Source organism: Etheostoma spectabile, chromosome 21 (genome assembly GCF_008692095.1).
Source record: "Etheostoma spectabile isolate EspeVRDwgs_2016 chromosome 21, UIUC_Espe_1.0, whole genome shotgun sequence".
NCBI classification, from domain to species: domain Eukaryota; kingdom Metazoa; phylum Chordata; class Actinopteri; order Perciformes; family Percidae; genus Etheostoma; species Etheostoma spectabile.
In genome coordinates, this window is record NC_045753.1 from 18635546 (window position 1) to 18640331 (window position 4786).

Consider the following 4786-nt stretch of genomic DNA (forward strand, 5'->3'; position numbering starts at 1 on the left):
TGTGTGTGTGTGTGTGTGCGTGTGCGTGTGCGATGGATATCATGTGTGTCCCCACATGCATGTGTGTATGTGGGGAGACAGAGAGATCAGATAGCAAGGCCAGATGGGTCCAGCAGTGGATCTGGTGGCCTAGATAAAGGCTAGATGGGTGCCACCATCTTCATTAGATGCCAGCAGAACATTTAAAATAGGTGTTAAAAGCTTGAAGGCTTTGATGGAACCATCATCCAGCCAAGAGAGCGCTCTTTGTCTATAATGAAGAACGTTAAAAATTGACCACCGTCTATTCAGCTGAGGTGGGAGTAAGTCACACATGTGCAAGTCTCAAGTCCCTGTGGTGAGAATCAAGCAAGTCGAGTTCCTGCTATAAGTCAAGGAAGTCAAGTGATATAAAATTCTTTATTCTACCCCAGTTTTTACATTCATAATCAGTTTTACAAAGACATTTGTCGTCATGAAAAGTCTTGTTTTATTTTCAATATTGTAACGAAAGGCTGCTGGGTTTACATCAAGCTAGCTGAGCTCCGCAGAGACTGGACCTCAATAGGCAGCGGTGGTTTCTTCTCACGTCTAACCACCACTGCCCATCGCAGGCTTGCCTTTTAATTTAAATACCTTGAAAAAAGAATACGGCCTGGCTATAACATTAATAACAAGTCAAGTCCTTTCAATCCACCTGTCTCAGTACAAAGTCAAGTCTTAAGTCTTGAATATCAAGTCAAAGTCAAAGTCTCAAGTTCTCAAATTGTCGACTTGAGTTGGACTCGAGTCAAATCATGCAACTCGAGTCCCCCCCTCTGATATTTAGGATTAAAATTGCCTTCACAACTTTTATGTGATCAGGAAACTGTATTTATATTCTTAGCTATTTAACCTAGGTAAATAACTTTGAATGGTTAATCAATTGTTTAGTCTAATAGTCAATTGATTATTATTAATTGCCAATTACCATTATTACCATTATTTTTTCAATTAATAATTCATTAAATGTCAAAAAAGTAAAACATGTTGTAATGGCTATCAACTAATTAATTACCCAACTAACCATTATCTCTAAATAATATTCAGATCAGATCAGCAAAAAATGTAGAGTTTTGACTAAATTGGTCCATCTTCAAATATTGTTGTCTGTCCATTTTCTGTCAGTCAACAAATAGATTAACAGACTTCAGATCATTTCTTAACTCTTAATTTTTAATATGTGGGAAACTATAGAAAAGTAGCCATTTCTTCGTTTTCAAATGTATCCAGACAGTGCTTGCAGCCTGTAGCGGCCATTTCAGAAAACCTCCAGCATACAGCCCAATCCCACACAAACACTTAAATGGCCATTATGAGAGGAGAGGTGGAGAGCCGGTGCTGGCCTGTAGAGAAGGAGGAGGTGAGATAGCCAGCCTCTGTCCTTTTCCAGGGAACTCTAGGACAGAGAGAGCCTTCACCAGCACCCCAGGGAGAAGGAAGACAGATTAATGCAGAGGCTTTAATATTTCAGATGGAAACGTATTACTGCTCTCTTGCTCTTTCTTCTCTCTCCCTCTCTCTCCCTCTCTCTCTGGCTAAGGGAAGTGGGAATCACTTTCTCCTGCTCTCTTCTTATGTCTTCCTCTCTGGCTTGAAGCATGATTGTGTTTCGCTGAGGGGTAGATATCCCTATCCAAAGATTTTCTGTCTACTAATTTTGACAGGAAGAGGGACTGTATATCAGCATAAGACAAATCTAAATAAATAGTGGAGTGTGTGTTTTTGTGTTTGTGGGGGCATCATCTGTCTGTCCATCTGTACACTTGCACTGATAGCTCTTGAGCTTGCAACCAACACTTCCTGTCTATTTTTTGTTAGTAGGGCTGGGCGATGTGATCAAAATCTTTTATCCTAATATTTGTCATTTCATATTTTGATAACGATAAATATCATGATCATGACGTGTTCTGGTAATTCAATAATTAGTCTATATGAAACAACCACACGCTAATGCCTATGTTTGTATTCTCCTTTATAAATTAAATACTTGACATATGAGTACTGGATATTTCTCTTTTTATTAATATCATTGTGTAAAATGAACATAACAAAAGGATCAGAATGTAAATCGTCTTCCAAATGATGTAAATATTGCCGTAATGCAGTTTGGCCGTTGTTTTTTTGACAAAATACTGTATAAACAATAGACATGTTTATATGGTTTTGATGATACACATTGTCATATTGGCCACTCCAGCATGATATATCTATACATTGTCTTGGATGTAGTTTTGTCTACTTAAGTCTCTGTCATGAAAACCTCTTTAAAGGTTCATCACGCACCTCACAGCCACTGTCTTTAAACGTCAGACAAATCCATTGTGATCACATTTTTCATCTTACCCTGTGACAGTTAGCCTGGCTTAAGAACAAAGATTCAACAAATAATATATTACAGCATGCATAGGTTCCCAACATGTCTGCTGGCAAGAAAATCCAACCTAAGGAGATTAAAAGAGACAATTCTAATCTTATGGACTATGCACCAGGGTTATAGGGAGCGATGGAAACATGATGCCTTATTTAAAGTGACTAAATGTTACTTTTCAATGTTTCTGAAACTGCACACTTTTATATCTGATGATCATACACGACCTGTAAAACCAAATAAGACTAACAGTTATTAATTAATTAATACAACTGTTATTTTCTATAGTTTTTATTAATGCCTCTGCCCGGTTCTGATGTTTCCCACAAAGTCACAAAATGATTTACGGCAGGTAGACGGCGCTACAGAGCACACATTCTGAGGGTCACCCATTTTGCCTTAACACCAAAAAAGCCTGTGTTAGTTAGTTAGTTAGTATGCAGGTAAAGGTACTAGGAGATTTCTTTATATGAACTTAGTTGTATTTTAATTTTATTTTAGAAGTTATCTGCTGTAGTTATGGCTGATACTGGGGCAGGGCAATCTCAGAAGTAAAAGGAAACTAAACAAAGAATAACTAAAAACTAAAATGGAAAGTGAAAGTCTACATGTGAAACCCGACTCACACTCGGTCGGCTTTCAACAAATGGAGACAATTACAGGATTGTAAATTATTCAAACCAGACCCGAATTGGCCCTCAGGTATGTAATATTTCTATTTCATTCATAGAATAACTTCTCCAAGATTGCCTGATGTGGTTGTACGTCAGTAGCCCCCCTTCCCTCCTCCCCCTCTCCCTTTCATTTAGCATGGACGTTTTGTAGCTTTTAGTCCGTGTTTGTGTTGGCCTACTAGTTTCCTGTGTTTTGCCCCCCTGTACTTGTGTCATGCATTTTTGGGTTCCATGAAATGCACTATATACTTCTTTTCTCGATAAATTATTACTATGTTGGTTGCTACAATAAACTCCTGATGCTTTGGCTTGTGACACAGTGACAACAATACCCAGTTTAGCTCACAATACTGTACATCCAAAGTAGGCTAAGTTACCGTATGCCACACTAGAAATGCAACAATACATCTGTAATGCATTCTCTTATTGTGAATTAATGATTCTCTGCCAGAGCTAAATATTACTTGTGACTATATAACCTCCAGGTAACGCTAACCCAATAGTACATTGGGCAATATAGCACCGTAAAGAAAAGACCCTTACGACAGCAAGTGTGGTAAAAGTACTACCGCTGTTGTCCAAAGTTGCCGCTAGAATCAACACAAACTGGAAGTTCCGTATAGCCACTTTAATGAAAGTATAACGTTCATAGTTACTCAAACAGTGAAGTTGTTCTCTGTTAGTTTTTTCAGAAAGGAAAACATAGCTTTCCTTTTTGTGATGGTTTTGCAGTGGAAAAAGAATAGTGTGCAACATGACGAATGTGGCCACTAAGCACTGTTACTGAAGGCTTAGTTTGATGTACCTGTTTAATCCATATTGAGCTATTGTAAATGAACACATCAGCTGGGTGGATGCACACAGGTTGGAACCCAGCTTCTCTGTTTTAAATACAATCTCAATTCAACTCCACTGTATACCATTCAACAGCCATCCATTACCTTGCTACATGTGCAGGTCAAGGTCACTGCTACTCTGCAGGGAAATGTAGTCCCTGCAGTGTATGTTGGGTCAGACCCTGGGTCTCTTCCCAGGTACTGTGCTCCTCCTGTCTCAGTAAACCTCCAAAGGGAGATCTTACAGGTACCCAAGCCACCCCTACTTCTCCACTGTTTTTTCAATCAGTGCTGGAAGGTTCATTCTGTGCTTGTTTCTTTTCTTTTCTTCTCGTGGTATTCAGTTGATGCATACTAGTTAAGATGCCATTCTTCATCTATCTCTGCTCTCGGGGCCTGAAGCTGTTTGTGGGGGAATGAAGTTATCTTCCTCTCTCTTCCTCCCTCGCTTCCAGAACTGCACATGTCAAACACACAAAAGCACACACACCTGCCTCCCAGTCACACAGGAAGACACATGCTCACACTCTCATTACACACTCCCTCTCACACATGCAAGACAAAACACAGGTTATCTATAGCTCTCTCTCTCTATCTCTCTCTCCCCCCACACACACACACATGCAACCCCCCCCCCACCACCACCACAATTCATCTCCCGAGAGGTCTCCTCTCTCTCTCCAAGCCAAACAGTTAGATAATGTGCTGATGTGTTTGACACACACCCTCCCCCTTGTTCCCCCTATTTCTTTTTCTCTCCCTACTGCATTCCCAATATCACTTTTTTTCTTTGACTCCCTACCTTAACCCTTGTGTGGTATTCATATTTTTGTTACACAGCCAATGTTCCCAGGTCTGCCGGACCCACCACATTATTAGGCTTTTAA

At 39.8% G+C, this 4786-nt stretch overlaps 1 protein-coding gene and 1 long non-coding RNA gene across 3 annotated transcripts in view; both read left to right on the forward strand.

Moving 5' to 3' along the window:
* The window catches only part of nrg3b (neuregulin 3b), a gene marked incomplete at its 5' end in the record, with an annotated part of 215288 nt that overhangs the window by 19665 nt on the left and 190837 nt on the right, over positions 1-4786 (forward strand).
* The window catches only part of LOC116671092 (uncharacterized), a 20082-nt gene continuing 18874 nt past the window's right edge, over positions 3579-4786 (forward strand). Inside the window, exon 1 of the long non-coding RNA XR_004327193.1 lies at positions 3579-3700. This is a non-coding gene — a long non-coding RNA (uncharacterized LOC116671092). The remainder of the gene's footprint in view (positions 3701-4786) is intronic.